Source organism: Sitophilus oryzae, unplaced genomic scaffold, assembly GCF_002938485.1.
Source record: "Sitophilus oryzae breed Bouriz unplaced genomic scaffold, Soryzae_2.0 scaffold_1059_pilon_pilon, whole genome shotgun sequence".
In the NCBI taxonomy this organism is placed as follows: domain Eukaryota; kingdom Metazoa; phylum Arthropoda; class Insecta; order Coleoptera; family Curculionidae; genus Sitophilus; species Sitophilus oryzae.
Window position 1 is genome coordinate 476,992 of NW_022145681.1, and position 20,908 is coordinate 497,899.

The 20,908-nt window shown below is 33.2% G+C and overlaps 1 protein-coding gene across 1 annotated transcript in view; it reads left to right on the forward strand.

Moving 5' to 3' along the window:
• LOC115876530 (lachesin-like) overlaps positions 1–20,908 on the forward strand; it is a 502,686-nt gene that overhangs the window by 159,024 nt on the left and 322,754 nt on the right. The gene's annotated exons all lie outside the window — the stretch shown is intronic.

A 20,908-nucleotide genomic window follows, 5' to 3' on the forward strand; every position in this document is an offset into this window, starting at 1 on the left:
TGCTCGAAGGTTTTACAGTAGGGGAGAGTTACCCACAGTTATCTCGGCAAAATAAAATTGACCGGCTAAATTGATGCCTTCAACATCAAAACTGGACAACTGAGAATTGACAAAATGTTCTTTTTTCGGATGAGACCAAAATTGGCTTAAGATCAGATAACCATCGAATTCGGGTTCTCAGAGCTCTAGGACGACGAGCGAGACTTTAGGCTGCCAAATTTGTACCAAGATATAAAGGAGGAACTGTAATGTTCGGGGGAAGTATTATACTGGGAGCAAAAACTCCATTGTTACAACTTCAACAAACTTTTAACGGGTCGGAAATATGTTGATTTGGTGCTATAACCAATCGTTAGTCTTTGAAGAGTGGCAATTGGGGATAATTTTAACTTCTCGTACGATAGTACACCTCCCCATACCAGCAGAGTGACTAGAGAATGTCTTGAAACGGAAGGTGTCATAGTTTTGGACTGGCCTGTATGTTCATCAGATCTAAACCCTATCGAATAATTGTGGGACTAGTTCAAAAGAAGGGTTAGAGCTCGTCGAAACAATACAGGAAATCTTGCACAGCTTATTGATGCAGCATCAGCAGAATGGGAAAACATACCCCAAGACAACATTGATAATTTAATAAGAAGCATGCCAGCGCGAATAGAAGCTTGCATAAGGGCTAGAGGTGGCAACAAGAAATATTAAAATTATCAATTTTGTTTTTTTTTGCTTTTTGGCCATTAAAAATGTAAATCTTAATTTCGTTTTAGAAAACAAAATAATACGATTTTGTTTATTTTATGAACTGATTATTTTTTTATTGCTATATGGATTATTTTTCATTAAAAGTCATTGGTAAGGACTGAGTTTTATTCATAAACACAAAATTTTCATACGTCTAAAAAATTATGAAAAATAATAGATGATTCCATATAAGTTTGGTTGTGTGTATATGTGAAATGTATTTAATAATAAACTAACAAATATGAGTTAGTGTTTAATTTATATGTCCAGCATAGGTGTGGAATCCATTTGTCCTTTATTACAATAACATTTTTAAGATAAAGTTTAGGTAGGTAGTGAAAATTAAATAAACCTTAATTATATACACAAAACAAAATCCTGGCAGTGTTGTGCCCTCAAATATTAATATCCTCCACTAAATTACTGTCCCGCTAAAACTTTCTTATGAAGCCTCCATTATGACACTTTATGAGGGTAAAACTGCCGGTAAAGTTTTTATGGACACGATTTATTTCAAACGGCGCCATATTGTTGAACTAACGTCGAAAAATACCGCTACGAGAACTTTGTCAAAACTCGAACGATGTACGTGATTATGAGGAAAACCGTTTTGGATAGTTGGTTAGCACTAAGAAAGAAACTGTCAGATGTATAACGCACGTTGTTTTTATTTCATTGGTTGCGACTGTTGATGTTAGTTTTATTCATGTCAAACTTTATCGTTATGGTATCAAAAATATAATTAAATATTTTTGATATAACGACAATGTTTAAACGAAATATATAAAATGTTGCCTATGTTATAGGGCTTGTTTCTCTCTACAATTTCCTGTCTCACAATGTACCGTTTGTGTCGGGTAAGGGATCATAGTTTCATAGTTGTCGATTTTCGAAAGAAATCAGTACATGTATATTATTTCGTATATTTTTCATTTTATTAATTTTATGGAAAACACTGTTCATTAAAATGTAGTATCCTATGTTATAGGGCTTGTTTCTCTCTCTAATTTACTGTCTTACAATGTACTGTTTGTGTCGGGGAAAGGATCATAGTTTCATAGTTGTCGATTTTCGAAAGAAATCAGTACATGTATATTATTTCGTATATTTTTCATTTTATTCTTTTTATGGAAAGCACTATTCATTAAAATGTTGTATCCTATGTTGTAGGATACGAAAAAATAAGCTACGAATTTAAATAAAGTTTTTATTTTGACAAACAGTATGAATAAATAAAAATATAATTTAATGAAATTGAACTACTAATATCGAAGCATTTTAGTTTTATTTATGCCCTTGGTAAATTAAACTAGATGGTTATCTACAACTACGGGGAACGGAAATAGCAGTGTTTTAAACTTTAAATAGAACACGCCATTCTTTGGGCGATGTTCTGATAATATTCGAGCAGAAACACTATCTGTGCGCTGTAACGAAAATGCCAGTCCTTGTAAAAGGTATATTTTGAACTGGTATCGCTATCGTTAGTTTACTGTTCATTACGTAGATTAACTAGTTAACAAATTCATTTATTTTTACCGAACAATAGCAGCATGCTGACTTTCGTGTCTTAATATCTACTCAGTTCGTTTAAAATTTAAAGTTTATGTAAGCTTCATTGTTACACTCAAATTACTGTTATACAACCTCTACACTATGCGGAAAACAGTCCGAAGCAGGTCAAGGTCGTGTTTCCGCGTTTAATGTATATTATCTCGTATATTCTCTTGTCTCGGCTTCTCTTCGTTTGTCTCGGCCTCTTTCCGCTTGTCTCGGCCAATTTTCATTTGTTAAAAACGCCTCGTAACTACTTTTCATATTGCGGAGAAGGACCTGGGGGATTTTTCTGGCGACTTTCGATTGTCTTCTGTGGTCTCGTTCAACTTCGTTTTGTCTCGAGCTGCTTCCGAAGTGTTGTTTTCTATACCTGAGACAAAAAACTTTTTTTCACAAATCTCAGTGAGATCAGTAAACCTAGACGTTTTTTCATTTTATGTTGATATATTCCGCAAGATTAAAATATGAACACGGGTTTTATAATACATATGTATGCTACAAATTCGAGGTACGAGCATTGGTATCTCGGAAACCGTAATAGATACGAAGATGGTTAAATTGGGGCAAAGTTGCGCCTTGGGATGTTCCCCAAGATCCCATCAAAAAAGTTTAAAAATTTCAAGGTTTGCTGAGTTGTTTGGAAAAAACGGATTTTTTTGAAAATCAATTTTATTTTTTCCTGTCGTTACTTTTTAGAAAATCAAAAAACTAATTGCACATTCTCATAACTACCTTATTAGGACTATCTGATAGTATTTTTAGATTTTCAAATTAGCTGATAATTTGTGAGATACAGAAGCCGACTTAATTAACCATCTATTACGGTTACTGAGATACCAATGCTCGTACCCCGAATTAGTAGCACTCTGTAGAGTAGATATTTAAGAAAAAAACTGTTTACTTAATCTGCAGGAATATAATTGCAATATTTTAATTATTTAATGGTAAAGTACTGACAAAGAAGTACGACAGGGAGACGCAATATCTCAATCAATAAATGTAATTAAAAAGATATATATTTTGCAGGCAGTCTTCTAATTCTATACATGAATGAAATCAGGATATCTATATTTATTTTAGTATTAAATGTCAAGCGCCTACGGATATAGGAGAAATCAATATTTTTTTAGTAAAAGATTTTTATTTTATTCTATAGAAAATTGCTAGAAACGGAACAATAATCTATGCCTATAATTAGATGCTATTATTATATCAAATTTTAATGTACAACAAACTAGTACACAGAAAAGTAATTCTAATAACACAACACTGGAAATAGTAGAAGAATATATATATATTTGGGATAACTAATACACAGTTCTGGATCTCTACTACCAGAAATCAACAGAAGAATTAAGTTAGCATGGAGTACTTATGGAAGAAACTCAATCATATTCAAATCTAAAATGCCACTTTATCTAATGAAAAAACATTTGACCAAGGTGTACCAGTCATGTATGCGATACCTAGACACTGCACACAACAAGAACGAAATATGCTGGGAATAACCATGAAAGACCGTACAAGGATGCGACAAAAGACCCAGGTAATAGAATGAAATCCCTCGAGTGGCAATGAGCAGAATACCTGGTAAAAAGGACGGATAACGAATGGACTACAAAGATTACAGCATGGTACCCAAGAGGTATTAAGAGACCTAGAAGAAGACTAAACCTAAGATGATAACCATAATATTAGGAAATTAGCAGATATAACTTGGGCCCCCATAGCCAACAATAGACAACAATGGACCCAACTACAAAGAGAGTATCTAAATAACTAATAAATAAATAACGCTTTATTGTACAAAAAGACAAAATAGTCTCATCGACAAAGCATTTACAAGACAAACAAAAGCACAAAAAATATACTTTTAAAAATATACAAATAATAAAAAATATCATACAATACAAATCATATAATTCACAAAAATTTACGTCATTAAAATGACATTAATACATGGACATTACAGGACACAAAAAAGCGTATCAATAAAATTTTACAATAGGAAAATTGTAAATGGATATAATAATTTAAGAGTCATAAAATATTAAATACTAGACTTTTAACCAGTGTGTGAGATGATCAAAATTTTAAAATTCAAAATTGTTCATGATTAAACATCAACAAAAAAATCGTTTACCGCACATAGGGCTCTCTCCAGTAAGTATGATTTCAGAGCTTTGCGAAATGCGGGAAAGACAGATGATTGCACATTTTTTTGATTTTGCAGTTGCAGATTTTCCAGATTGATTGAATTCAAAGGCAGATGATTGTACATTTTTTTGGCATTGTACAGGGTGGGTCAAATTCGACGCTTTTAAATGGAAACACCCTTTTCTATAGGAGATAGACAAAAACTAATATCGGTGTCTGGAGCTCAATTTTTGTCAAAAACATGATGGTGAAAACCGCATATCTATATCTGTTACCGTTTCGGAGTTACGCGGTGTTTTTCAAAAATATGCAGTATATAAAAATTTGTCCGCTTTAAATAAGTGGGCTTTGAATGGCACCGGCTATAATGCAAAAATTCAAGCTGTGAGCATCAATTAAAACGAAAATAATATTTGTTATGAGAGATGCAGAATTTTATAACAATTTAAAATATATTTAACCAACATCAACACATTTAAACTATATCTAATAACAATAAAAATAAATAGCAAACCAAGACATGAGATTTTGCTACAGGTGTTCGACATATCAACCGTCTTCTGTTATGGACAGACGGGCAGTTTTTGAACATTTCTCGCGGAATTCATTAACTCAGTGGGGGTGAAAGATACTCTCTCATAACTGCTAAGTATTTCTAATTCTTGTCTAGATTATACGGAATAAGGAACCTTTATTCTTCCGCAAATATATCCATAGGATTAGATCCAGGGGCAGTAAGTCAGGCGGCCTCGACGGCCAACGGCTGGGATCTTAGTAAGCTGTTCAATTATTCTTGAAATTGGCTGTAAAAATTTGCTGATAACTTCAGCGTTCAGAGGCGGTGCGTCGTCTTGCTGGAAAAATATGTTTTCGAGTTCCATTAAGGGCATATCAGCAATAAGGGGTCCAAAGCCTACCAGTTAAAAGTGGCGAACTTTTAAAAATTCTGTATTTCGAAGGGGATTATATCAAGTGTGCTATATTTTTGAAAGGTAATTTTAAAGTTCTTTACAGTTAATTAAAAATATAGAGGGTGTCCCAAATAAAAAATCAATTTTTCTGTTGATAACCCTTAAATTATTAATTAAAAAAAAAAATATACTTAAACGATTAAATTCTACGTAAATGTGCTTTGGAAATGTTTTCATAGAAATACAAAATTTTCCATAGCAAAAAAGTTACAGCGATTTGTTAAAAATGCACATTTTGAAAAACATTCAACAAACCAAACCAAACCAAACCGAAACGGTAACAGATATTGATGTGCGGTTTTCACCATCATGTTTTTGATGAAAATTGAGCTCCAGACACCGATATTAGTTTTCGTCTATCTCCTATAGAAAAAGATGTTTCCATTTAAAAGCGTCCAATTTGACCCACCCTGTACAGTATTGACCCTTTAACTAGTTCTGAGTTCGGGGATGGCAGTTAAAGATCGGGCTCATTCCTAAGTAGATAGTTGTGAGATGGCCTTTCGGGAATAGCAGATATCGTCTCATTGCTGCCAAAAGTCACTAACTTACTTTTTATTACTCCCGAGAAAAATGCGTCTAAAAATGAATTGCATTGCATAAAGATGTTACAGTTAGTAACTATTCGGTATTAAAATAAAACATAAATAGCCAGAAATCGTACTTAATGACTTTTGCAATCGATTCTCCGCTTCAAATCATAGTTAGTGATTGAATTTGGTTGTTCAGAAAAAATGTTAGTTAGTGACTTTTGGTAGCAATAGGACGATATGTGCTTGCGGATTAAGCAAACGGATTCAAAAATGAATAAAGAAGGGAGAGTCAGCATTTTGAAATTTTTAAAGGAAATTCTGGCAGTGAGTTCCACTGTTCAGTCCCAATAAATATCGAAATATGTGAAGTATGAAGAAGGCTACACCATAATCGGGAATGACTGAATGAGCTGAAGATGTTGATGATGATTATATCAAATATTTTTTTACTATAATCTATATAAACAAAAAAAGTCGGGTTATACAATTTATAACTCATGGGAGGCACTGCATACTAGAGGAAACAGAATGCGATTTTTTTTAGTTAATTAGGTTTGCAACTCCATCATCTTCCGCAATTGACAGCTAATGTCACATTTGCTTATAATTTATTTATAATAACCGATGTCTAATATCAATGGGGAACTTACTTTAAAAAAATATATTATTAATTTGATTATTATAATTGATAGACAATGGAAAATAAATAGACACTTATTTTTTCTTATTTTCGTACGTTGAATATTGACGGAAATATAACGTTTTGAAAAAATTGCTCACGCGTGGTGCATGACGTCACGCCAGGCTCAGTATATCTATAATATGTAAAAAACAAAAACTCTTGTAACTTTCGAAATAATTGAACAAGGAAAAAATTAAAAAACGTCTCCATTTTTTTTCAGTTCACTACAATTTTTAATAAAGGAAACTTAATTTATTTTTTTAGGTAAGTTCCCCATTAGTGGTATACTAGATATTTTAAAACAGAAATTCAACGAAAAATAGTGTAAAATTGTATATTCAAATCTTGAAAGGTATTGAGATATACAGGGTGGGTCGTAATATATAAGTGCAAATATTTTTAGGGATAATATATTTCGGCCCCAGAAACACGATTTTGAGGTTCTTTTCGCAAAAAAAATTGAAAATTTGGTATTTTTTGAAAACATTTTTGGATTTTTTTTTAGTTTTTAGTTAAAACATAATTTCTTAATAATATGGCGTAGGTAGTAGATTAGATTTACAAGAAAGAAAACCCAGAAAAGATCCAGTGTTTCTCAAAATTTAAGCAAAAAACATTTTTTTTTGAAATTTTTAAAGTAAAATAACCCAGTTATTTTGGACTTATTTGAAAAACAATAAAGAGAAAATATGTTTATTTTATCGAGATCTACCAGAATTATTTGCACTGATCTACTGAAATTATTTGCACTTATTTAAGACTCACCCTATACAGGGTAAGTATTTATTTTAATGCATCCATGTTATATTCGTATCCATATATTTTCTATTAATACATTTTCTATCCCCTCCATATATTCTCTATCCTTCTTGAATTACAGCAGCATTATACAGTATTAATGAAAATAAATACAGCAGTAAAAACTTAAAAAATAAATATAATATATTACATTTTATTTAGTAATATGAATATGCGTATAACATAAAGATTAAATAAACTTTCGCAGCAAATGAGCGCAACTAGATAGTTTAAAGCTGAAATGGTAAAATAATACGACTTCCGACAGATAAAACTTAGAAATACATATGAACCTTCCAGCTTATTTGAATTTTATCAGGCAAACAATTAACTTTGAAACTAGCTTCACAATTCACATTCTAAATTAAACTTTGTCATACAAACAACTGTAAACTAGTTTTCCACTGGAATGCATTTACGCAAGAGTCAAGTCTCCTCTGTTGCCTAAAGTTGAATTAAGTTATATTGTAACAACTGGAATTAATCACCATGCTGTCCAACTCCAGCTATATATTGCTAATTTTTTAACTAGAAACAATTTAATTTGCGAGTTTTCTAAAGTCTATAAGAGAATGTTAATTGGAAAAGCTCCAGCTATTTGAGTTAAGAATCTTTTAACAGGGTGGTAACAAATTATTTTATCTAACAGCCACTACTTATACAGACATTAATTACATTATGTATATGTTGGAGGCAGATGCCGAATTCGGCCTATGTCCGAAATAATTAGACATATGGCGATTATAATTAAATATACCTACCTATATCCACAAAGTTACGCGGAAGAGTTTTGATTACATTGGTTTCAACTTCTATGCGGAGGGTGTTAATCTTTTGTTATACACTTGCGTGCATATAAATCGGCCCAAGGCAAATTTTTGAAGTTAACTATATATTTTTTAGAATCTATTTGTCAGATTAAGAAAAAATATATGCTGTTTAAAAGACAATTTCATATTCTTTCAAATTCTTCGTTTTAGCTCATCCCATAAATGTTCTATCGGGTTTAAGTCTGGACTGCATGCTGGCCATTCCATAACCCGAAAACCGACTTCTGAAATGTAATCTTGTACAATTCTTGATGTGTGTGCCCTCGCATTGTCATGCATGAAAGTGAATTGGTTTCCAGTGTAGTCGACGTAAGGTACCACATGAACTAAAATCTCCTCAATATACCTAGGACCAGTTAAACCCCCTCTCCCGTGCCAACGGTCGCCCCAACGGATGAAAACTGGGTCGGTTCGCGCAGTCATAGAAATTGCACCCCAGATCATCCAAGAACCACCTCCATAAGCAATCCGCTCCTCGATGCAGCATTCTGCGAATCGCTCACCTGGCCTCCGGTACACTTTTCTTCTTCGGTCGCTACCATAAAGGCATATCCTGGTCTCATCTGAGAATAAAACAGATTCCCATTGTTCTAGTGTCCAATTCAGATGTTCCCGTGCAAAACGCAGGCGTGCTTTGTTTCAGTAGGCTTTCATTTGTTTACCCGTTGCTACGCATATAAACGATAAGTACTCTGGATAAATTTATACTCATATCAAAGCATGTTAAATTGTCTTTGAAACAGCTCATAGTTTTTACTTGCTCTGATAAATAGATTCTAAAAGACACAGTTAAAGCCAAAAGTTCACAGTGGGCCGATTTCTATGCACGCAAGTTTATTATACCAAAAAAAGATTAACCCCCTCCGCAAAGAAGTTATATAAAGACTATTTATAACCATGAAGTTGAACGTATCTGGCAAGTTTAGTATGGACAAATCGTCATATTTCTAATTATTTCGGTTACAACATATACATGCATATAAAATAAATAAGAACACACGCGTGAGTTTTTGAAGTTAGAACAAACTAGTGTGTTATAACATCAAAGCCACACCATTTTATAGAAATTATTAAGCTTTATTCATAAATTACTAATTCAATTTTTCCCTTTGGTCTCAAAAGTAGGTATTTTCTGCACAATTCCACAGGATTGACAGGAAATCTTTCCGGCATTATAGCAAAACTTCGTGGTATCTTGGACTTCCTATCGGGTATCATGACATACAAGTAAGAATCATTGTCTCTAATATTCTCCACATTTAAATTCGTCAACTCATTACACCTGCATGCTCCCGCGATCAACAAAAACTCACCTTCCGGGGCTTCTTCCAAGAACTTGTTGATATCGTTACGTTCCAGGGTTTTTGATTTCCTTGACTTGTGATTTTTCCCTTGATTTTGAGAAAATTTATAAGTTTTGGAAATTCGGAAATATTAATATTTTTATAAATCTCTGGAGTTGACTTGAGCATTGAATACTTAGTCCATAAGGATGATCGAACAAATTTCTTCTGTAGTTTAAAGAAGTAAACAAACAAGATAGTTTCGTTTATACCTTTGACAAGTTTTACTTTCATCCACTCTTGAAACCCGTTGAATTCCCTATCATATACGCCACGATACTTTTCTGGCAGTATTTGTGCTATAGCCGCCTCTGCCTGGTTAATGATTTCTTGCGGAAGATCTTCTTGAATCATTTTTCTTTAAAATCTGACTTGCTGGTTGATAATTCACTATTTTATCGATAAAAATCGCGATTTATCTAAATGACGACTTAATGTCAGTGCTATTTATTATTTACAAAAAAAACGCACATCTATATTGCATTGTAACATGAACGCACCCTGATAATTTATTAATTCGCAACAATAAAAGTAGAACTGGTAGATCCTTTTAAATCAATAATTCTTTTGAGATTGGACGATTTTATACTTTTTAGTTTACGATCATTCACAATGTCTAAAAAACACAATTAAAATTAATAGAATATCCTAGCAACAGGTTGCGGTAGTCAGTTTTATCCATAGAGGAAGCCTAAAATTTAGCATACAAAACATTTCTTTTGACGGATGATAATCCATCCACAAGTCCAAAATAACATTCCTCGCAATTTCTGAAGTATAATTAGTGGAAAAGTTAAAAATTTGTTAACTTTGTTGAAGATTACTACCACTAATTTTGACGTTGTGAATGCTTACATAGATATTAGAGGAACAAACTTCAATGCTAATAGAATAATTTGATTTATTCCACTAATTTTGAGGTACTGAATGAAGCTTAACAAATACTTTAAGTTGGCACTATGGAGTGTAGAGATGAGGAGAAATATCTCTTATGGGACGTTATTTCAAAAAGTTGTCACAAAAATTGGAAGAATAAGGGTGCACCAGATGACCACAGTAGCGCTAATTACGCATAAATCTGAAAAAAAAACGATAAGTAACCATAGATAAGAGAATAAAAGTAACATAACCAAACATTACCCAAAAAAGCGTTGTTTTTATTTTTTAGAATATAAAATGATTATTTTTATACAGGGTGGTCCGAACAGTATTCCGGAAACTTCGGCAGCATATTTTACTAATGAAAATAAGTAAAAAAGTTCATATAAATGTATGTCCTAAAATGCTTACTTTCGTAGATACAGGGTGTAGAAGTTTCATTTTTATTTCGATTTTTTTACAAATAATTTTTGAAGTAACTTAACAAATTATGGATGTGTAAATTAAGTTGTAAAAAAACAACTTAACAATTGTGGATGAAAATTGGTGTCTGGGAGTTTTTTGACATGATAAATTTGATTTTGATGTCAATATAGCTCCTATTTGTAGGGGGCGCCACCTACATGTGTTTTAACCGTTTTGAAGAGTAACAACTTTTTGTCCGTACCTGTATAAAATTACTGAGTGAAAAAATATACATTTCCGTGATTTTCTACGTAAAAAATGTCTCTTGGTAAAAATCGCAACGAGCAACCGTTCTCAAGATATTTACAATGGAAATAGTCTCTACATGTCATTAATGACTAAAAATAAACATGTTGAGTAGATAGTTATTTGTCTGAAATGAGAAATTTGGGAACTTTTTATTGTTTTAAACTAATCATAAATTTTTCTTCGAAAAAATGATGAAAAAACGGTTTCTGTTGAACTTTTGGCACAAAAACATATCAAATTTATGATTTTAGCTTTGAATAAGAAGACTAAGGAAGGAGCATAATGCTATCCATGTATTCATGCATGGTGGGCGGAAAAAGCGCCATAAAAGCACTCTAGAGTGGGGATCCTTGACAGTTCTGTTTGACGATTCATTTGACACATTTGAATTTGATTTGAAATTTTGTGGATTTGTCAGTCTTTACGGAGCTTATTTTATGTTATTTATTATTTATTCTACTACTGATAGTTGTATAAAGGTAGTAAATCTAGATGGAAATTGTGGCAGCACTTAAATTAACAGTGACACTATCGCGATTTATCGAAAAAGACTCTAAAATAGTTGGTTCTGTAGCGTGCGGTAGATCTCGGCAAAAATTGAGTGAAATAATGGAACAACTTTTCGCTAGTAAGTGACTATATAATATACATACGTGTAGTAAACCGATCATTTATGAAATTCACTTAAATTAACTAAATTATATATTTTTCTTGCATTTTAGCTTTTATTTATTACTTGTCAAAGATTAGATGTCAAAGAATTTAGATACGTTAATTTGACTTACCTGCTTCAGTAGCGTATCGGATATTTGTGGTAATAAATACTTATATAACTTATCTATTTTTATTAGAATTATATATTTTTATAACAATTTTAATAACTACCAACATTTATTCACAACGTAAAATAAACCAACAAATTATTGAGTCTACCCCACGTCTACCCTACATCATAGTTTTACATTTTTTAAATAAAATTAGAACGACACTGATAAACCGGAATTTAAGTCGGCCATATATGAGGCCCATCGCGGTGTACCTAAGATTTTTGATATGCTCCTTCCTTAGTCTTCTTATTCAAAGGATTTTAGTCTAATAACTAATTCGTCAACATGTTTAATTTATGTCAATGATGACAGGTTTTGGTAATTTCGATTCCAAATATCTCGAGAACCATTGCTCGTAGCGATTTTTACCAAGAGACCTTTTTTACGTAACAAACGTCGTAAATGTATATTTTTTAACTAGCTAGTTTTATACAGGTACGGACGAAAAGTTATTACTCTTCAAACCAGTTAAAAAATGCGTAGGTGGCGCCCTCTACAAGTAGGAGCCATATCAATATGGTTCCTACTTGTAGAGGAGCCATATCAATATGGCTCCTACTTGTAGAGGGCGCCATATGATGTGAGGGCGCCATGCGATGTCAACATCGAAATCAAATTTCTCATGTCAAAAACCTCCCCGACACCAATTTTCATCCAAATATTGACGTTATTTCAGAAATTATTTGGAAAAAATCGAAATAAAAATGAAACTTCTACACCCTGTATCTCCGAAACTAAGCATTTTAGGACATACATTTATATGAACTCTTTTACTTATTTTTATCTGCAGAACATATTGCCGACGTTTCCGGAATATAGTTCGGACCACCCTATATTAGAGGCCCAGTCTATTGCTGCTGAATAAAAATCGATAATTTAATTCATGTGACATGAAAATAAAATTAATATTTTTTTGAAACCCGCGCCTTAACGTCAAATATTTATCTTGTTTGAATAATTTCCTGTTCTAGAAATGTTTGGCATATATTTTAAATTTTAGGTTTTTGCTACAGCAGCGCCATCTTAAGTCTTTCCTTTTTTATGAATTATTTTTAATGCAAGAATATATTTCTCCTTACCTCTACACTCCATAGTTGGCACTTACACAAAATTCCTGAGTTTTTTTTTATTATAGGAGCTACACCTGGGAGCAACAGATGCGCATCGTACTGTTGTCGGGTCCGTAGGAAATACTTTGAACCGTTGCTACCCCTATTTGCGGCAACTTTTTGTTAGGCACCTCTTTGATTCCACAGTACGTCTTACAGTTGAAAAATATTAGTTTCTAAATAAATTCTGGTTTCTAAAATAAATTTATCGAACATCTCGATCATCGAAAGTTTTTTTCGAACAAAACTATAATGTAATACGATATGAGGAATGGTCTTCGATAGATGACAATTTATAGACTCCACTGATCAAATGCGAAAGAAAAATAAACCATTCATTAATTAAAGACATAAAACGGATTTAGAGGCATCATAGTAAACTATGTTCACCGAAGTGTGCTTGATCCTTGTTATGTGTGCGTGTGGCTGAGCGAGAATGTGTTCGGAATTTCAACCGCAAACCATGCGCGTGGAAGATTTGATTGCTACGTAACAATGCCGTTTCGATTAGACGTGATACCTTGTCGATATAATTGTTCTAGCAGATAGTTAATAAACTTTTAACCAGTCATAGAACTTGACGTGACAAGTTAATTGTACTGGTAGTTCAAAAGTTAACATGAGAATAGCATTTACGTTGCATTTTAATTTCGTTAATTAATTATTTTCGGAAATAATTACCCAAGTCCATCAAAATTACCGATAATTTTTCATGAAAGCATGTTGTCTAAGAACTGCATGAGTTTATATTCATATTTTGCCATAAGAGCAAAAAAAAAATTGAATATAAACGAATGCTGTTCTTTATTGACAACAAGCTTAAATGAAAAATTATCAGGTCAATTTTGATGCACGAGTGTAATTCGGTAGAATATTTCCCGAATAAAAAACATGAAAATACAAGTGAAAATATATAGATTTTTTAACATTTATTTGAAGATGTTAATCTTTTTAATTTAAAAATGAAGCAGTAAAAAGAAACAGAACTTAAAATTACATGAAGAATTGCAGTGAAAAACACTGCAGTTATGAAAATTATTATGTTTATATTCCGTTGCGGTACTTGAAGATGCTGAATTTGAATTGAAATTAAAAGAACCTATAGTAGGTACAAAAACATTAGTATTACTATTAGAATTTGCAGCAGTTTCATTGTCTCTCATTTTTTCTACCAAATTTGCATGATGTTCATTATCGAGTTGAAGGTAAGGTTTAATTCACTTCGGTTTTGCGTGCCCAGTTATTTTGACCATTGTGTTCTCCTCAACCCCCTTCTTTGCTAGTATCGACACAGCTCAGCTGTTGGACGTAGCGAATGATTAGTAATTTTTACTTTCTCCGTATAGCCAAACTTGATTTGTTCGCTTCGATAGCCACCCATTGAGCGTATTTTTCCTCAACAGGAAGGTTCTTGGTTTGGTTTGGAATTGCTTTAACAATCAAAATTAAATATTGCTTTACTATAAAAGCATTTGGACATTATATCTTTTTGACATTAAAGTTAACAAGATATAAAGTTAATTATATTATATAAGTTAAACTTGAAAACCAATATTAATATAATATACCGGGTGTGTCTCGAAAGTGGCTCACCTCTATAACTTTTTTATTTTTTCATGTACAAAAACGAGATTTGGTATGTTAGTATATAACATAAATTAGGATTGATTGAAGCATTCAATTGTTTTTGCATATATTTTTTTTCATCTCTATAAAACTCTCCCACCAAATTTTGGTACTCCAACTTCAGAAACAATTGCACCACTGCAATTTTTTACCACACTGAAATTTAACATTTTTGTCTAAACAAATTGAAATATTACAAAAACTATTAATTTTTGGTATATAACATTATATACAGGGTGGCCCATTGAAAACGTTCCGCAACTCATAACAGCCAGGGTATTTTTTTTTTCGAAAAATCCAAAAACACGTCAATTTTGTTTGTGAGGGGGACAACTTTTGCCCCAAAAATGAATGCAAAATCTTTAACCCTTTAAGCGGGGGTGTCATCCTCCAACTTTTTTCAAATGGGGAGGGGGGTCAAGTGGCATCGCAATGAAAAGGGCTTTCTATTCTCTGTATTTCTCCGCTTCGTTTTTAAAAATCGGTCGAGTCATTTTGAAAATATAAAAGACTGAAATTTCAAAAGTACTTTTTTTGCAAAAAACGCATAAATTGAATTAATTAGAAAAAACTTATCTTATTAATGAAGAAAATGCTGAAAATGTTGCCCGTCAACCTCCATACAGTAATACAAATTATTTTCAACCCGTTCTAGAACATTCTGAAGAACTTGCGGGGTCACTTCGCAACAAACATCAATAATTCGTCTTCGCAGGTCTTCTAATGAGGCGGGTGGAGTGCTATACACTTTACTTTTTATGTGTCCCCATAGAAAATAGTTTAAAGGAGTCAAGTCGGGTGACCGGGGAGGCCACTCAATTGCACCCCTTCGTCCTATCCACCGAACTGGAAAGTTATTGTTTAAATAATTACGTACATTTTGAGAGTAATGTGGAGGTGCACCGTCTTGTTGAAATATTAGTTCCGCTTCAACGTATCCAGGATTGTTCTCTATGTCAGTTAGGGCTGGGTCGATGGTATTTTCCAGTAAATCCAAGTACATATCACCTGCTAGATTTCCAGGAAGAAAAAAAGGTCACAATATAATTTCTAAAAATACCAGCCCACACGTTCAATTTCTTAGGGTTTTGTGTGTGCACCTCGTGAAAAACCCTGGGGTTGTCCTCAGCCCAGTACCGACAGTTGAGCCGATTAACTACACCTTTCAAAAAGAAAGTACACTCCACCTAACCCGATCGTTCATCTTTGTGGCAAGTAAAAAAATGCGTAAACATCTAGAAATAATAAGAAAAAACAGCAAATTGGTCTTAGGAATTTATCCTTATCATCTACTCTGATAAATGTTTAAATAAACTTTTCAAATTTCAATCCTTCATATTTTCTCAATGGCTCGACCGATTTTCAAAAACGAAGCGGGAAAGTATAGAGAATAGAAAGCCCTTTTCAATGCGGTACCACTTGACCCCCTTTCCCATTTGAAAAAAATTGGGGGATGACACCCCCGCTTAGAGGGTTGAAGATTTTGCAATCATTTTTGGGACAAAAATTGTCCCCCTCACAAACAAAATGGACGTTTTTTGAATTTTCTGAAAAAAAATTACCCTGGCCGTTATGCCTTGCGGAACGTTTTCGATGGGTCACTCTGTATAAAAAAGTTATAGAATTTTACGCAGAATCTAAAAATAAAATAAAAAATGGGGTATTGCATTTAAAAAAAAACATATGTTATATCCGCCACACTTTTTCGAAGCATCTTGTATACTCTAAAATAACTTTAAAATCTGTATGACCTTCTCTATGACTTTTATATTTAACATTTTTGATAGTGGATCTGGGATAGTATATTTTGAGGCCAAGGAATTACGTCTGTAAGATTTATTCGCAAAATAATATTGAAAATTTTGTATTTTTTTAAAATATTTCTTTGTATTTTTTTATTTTCATTTAAACACCATAATATTTTGATAGCATAGAAACATAGATAGTAGACTACATACAAACATACATACTGCCATTACTCACTCACGAGTATTTGACACGCATCAGAAGATTGTCACGCAAGGCGTTTTCTTTCATGAGCTTTTCTGTGACTGAAAAGCCCGACACGTGATCCGCCTACCGCACTCCGGACATTTAGAAATCTCATTGCATTGTAGCCTCTTTACTTTTTGTTGTCGCTGGTAACTGAGTCTACAATTCTTCTCCATTGAGTTCTATTTTGAACTGCTTCTTCCCACTCATTCTGCATGTTAATCATCTTTAAGTTTTTGTAGAAAATATCCTTCTACCTTTTGAGTTGTCCACCCGGCCTCCTCTTGCCGTCTACAAGCTCACCGTAAAGCAGAGAATTTGGTATGAGGTTTTCTTGCATTCTACATACGTGACCAGCCCATCTTAAGCGGGATTTTGTAATCATGGCTTCAATACTCTCGCAGTTAGCTTTTCCAAGGACCGATACATTTGAGACATGATGGAACCATTTGATTCTTAAGAGTTGTCTAAGATGTCTCTGTTGCAACTTGTTTAATGTGTTTATGTGTTGGCGGTACGGCACCCAGGTTTCACTTGTATATAACATGGTAGGAATTATTACTGCTAGGTACACTGCAAGTTTCGTTTTTGTGCTCACGTCATGATTGTAGAAAACCCTGTAATTTAATGCTCTGGATAGAATTAATTTCCAGAATGAGCTCTTGATAGAATTAATTTTCAGAATGCTCTAGATAGTAGACTAAATGTAGAAGAACGAAACCATAGAAAGAATTGCAATTATTCTCAAAATTTCAGCAAAAACATATTTTTTAAATTTTTATATCGAAATAACTAGACTATTTTGGGCTTATATATTTGAAAAATGACAAACAAAGAGAAAATATATGCATTTATTTATAACCCACCCTGTACAGTTATGAAAATAGTTTCATTTACAATTTCATTACACCCATAACAAAAATTTTCATGATAAAAAATCCTTGAGATTTAATTTAAGATAATTTGAAGACACGCCATTTTCAAGTAGATTCGAAGACGTTAAAAAGCAGACAAAGCTTTTAATGAGATTAAAAAGCAATAGCCTAAAGTTGACCTGCCGCTTAAAATGTTAATTTGATTTGTGCTGGAGAATCTCTAGAAATTCTGGATTTCGTGGACACATAGAGGTTAAATGGTTTGCCCTAAATATGTTAGTTAAGTAGATAAGTAAGCCTTAAGACTATGGTGCTAAGACGAGTTACTTTGAATGTGATTTTTTTAAATCATATACTAATAGGATTTTTTAAAGTTAATATTGTTTGGTTAAGAGAATTAAAACATTTTTCTGATTCATTCCCCTGCATTATAAAATATACACTGTGTGAATTTTAAAACTTCCCACCCTTAATATCTTTCTTGCAGTTAAAAATATGAAAAATCGGAAAGACACGTTAATTTTATTTGTAAGGGGTACACTTTAAATAATGAATATTTTTAGTATTTTTCTTTCGACCCTCTAGGAGTGGTAGGTGTCATTCTTACAATCTTAAATGGGAATGGGGATCAAGTGGCACATTGTTTTAAAATACGTTTAATTATCTTTTTAGTGGTATTCTACTTTGTTGCTTTTTGTCCAGAGGTTTCTGAATAATCGCGTTTCAAAGTTGCCGAAACAATTAAACATGCCTGCATTGAGATTTTGGTTTTCAGGCTAGTGTTTACACAAAAATTATTGCAGTGGGTCTCCTTGTAGTACAAATGATTAGAAGATTAGGTGGCAACATCCGACAGTGGTTAAACGAGAGGTTTCCGGGTACATGGGTTGTCAGAAGTGGACCAATTGAATGGCCTCCAAGATCACCGGATTTAGGTAACCCTTAGACTTCTTTCTTTTGGGACATCTTAATCCATTGTCTATAAAAGACAACCTACTGATATTAATAATAATAATAATAATAAGATGCGGCGAGTAAGGAAGATATTAGGTACAGAATTAAACGCAACGAATAAAATAAAAGCGATCAACACATTAGCTGTTCCGCTCATGACCTATAGTTTTGGTATTGGTGATTGGCCAAGAAGCGAACTTGGAAAAGTGGATTGCAAAACTAGGAAGCTTCTCACCATAGGTGGCTTACATCACCCAAAGGCCGATGTGCATAGGCTGTATATTAAACGACGAAATGGTGGACGAGGGTTAATAGAAATTGAGTCGGCTTTCAACTCTGCTATCACAAGTCTGAGTAACTATATCGCTCTTAACAGAGATAAATACTGCAAGGCAATAGCAACCCACGATGAAAAGAAGGCCAAATACTCTATTCAAAAAGAAGCTATCAATATCCTAGCCAAATTCTCTAAACAAGAAACAACTACACAAAATATTGAAAATTTAAAACATATTATAGAACGAAATAAAATAGAGAGTTTAGAACAAAAGCGTTTGCATGGACAATTCTACCGAAATCTGAATAAACCGACAGTCGATCGGGAAGGAAGTACAGCATGGTTAAGAAGTTCGGGACTTAAAGGAGAAACAGAGATCATCGCCGCTCAGGATCAAGCACTTAAGACCAGATATTATCAGAAAAACATCCTAAAACAATCTATAGACAGCAAATGTAGAATGTGCAATAGAGCGGAGAACATATCAGCCATCTGGTAGCTGAATGATCCACACTTGCTCCGACAGAATACACCCATAGACATAACAAGGTTGCAGCATACATACATTGGATTATATGCAGAGAGTTAGGTGTACAGTGTATTATGAACACGTTCCCGAGAAAGTTCTAAATATAAACGACATTGTAGTCCTATGGGATGTGCCAATTATCACAGACCGAACAATATTAGCCAACAGGCCGGACCTAGTATTCCATGACAAGAAAAACAGTATCTGCCTCCTGATCGACGTGTCTGTTCCAGACGACAACAACATATCAGCGAAAGAAGTAGAGAAGATCAGCAAGTATAAAGATCTTGAAATTGAAATCAGCAGAATGTGGAACGCGAAGACGAAAGTAGTCCCAGTGGTAGTTGGTGCACTGGGTATGCTTACTAAAGGTCATAGTAATTTCATCAAACTTATACCTGGCCACCCATCAACAAACGAAGTACAGAAGATAGCTTTGCTGGGAACAGCACACATACTCCGAAAGGTGTTAGAGTGAATACCTTAGGTCTCTTGTTGAGACCCGGATTCACCTATTACCGTCAATTAAGAAGGCGAGAAGAGAATGGAATGAAATAATAATAATAAATGTCTTTATTTAGTAACCAAGAAAAACAAATTACAAAATATCATAATAAAAGATGCGGCGAGATCTAGCACAATGCTACTCCATCTAACCGCACTATTAAATATAAGCTTAACAACTAAATTCTAAGTCTAAGTTTTTTCGTGAGCAGTAATTAATGATACTAAGAGATTATAGAAAACAATAATATAATAGCAAAGGCGAGCATTAAATGAACAAACTAAAAACTGAAATAATTATAAGTTATTTTAAAATCATATTCTCGACGAAATTAAATACTTCTCTCATTCATATAATGACGCTTGACAGTTTTTCTGAATGAGCCAACAGAGGGCCTGCATAATACACTATTTGGTAAACCATTAAATACTTTTACAGCAGAATAACTAAATGAGCCTCGAAACTTGGAAGTTCTATGTTTAGGTACAACAAAATTTCGGGAGTTACGTGTTGCCCGACCGTGGATACTATTATTAGTAATTAATTTGTCATACAAATATTTAGGGAGTTGACTGTGACGAACTTTATAAACAAGAGTAGCTAAGTGGACATTGAATCGTTCGTTCAATGTTAACCAGTTGGACGCCTCAAAAATGGGGTGACATGGTCAAATTTTCTTTTGCCAAAACTAAACTTTAAGCAGGCATTTTGAAGCTTTTGTAGGCTATATCTATTTCTTTGTGTAATGGCTGGCCAGAATAAAACATCACTATAGGAGATCATAGATAACACCAAAGAATTAGTTAACTTTAACTTAATATCAGTAGATTGTATGCATGTAAAGTACTTTTAATTTATAATAAGCTTTTTGCAGAACGCTGGACACATGATTTTCAAATTTAAGTTGGTTATCCAACAATATGCCTAAGTTTTTTTCACAGCTTGAAGGTACAACTAGTGTGCCATCAATAATAACTTCTATACATTGTTGATCAGGCATGCCAAATAACAA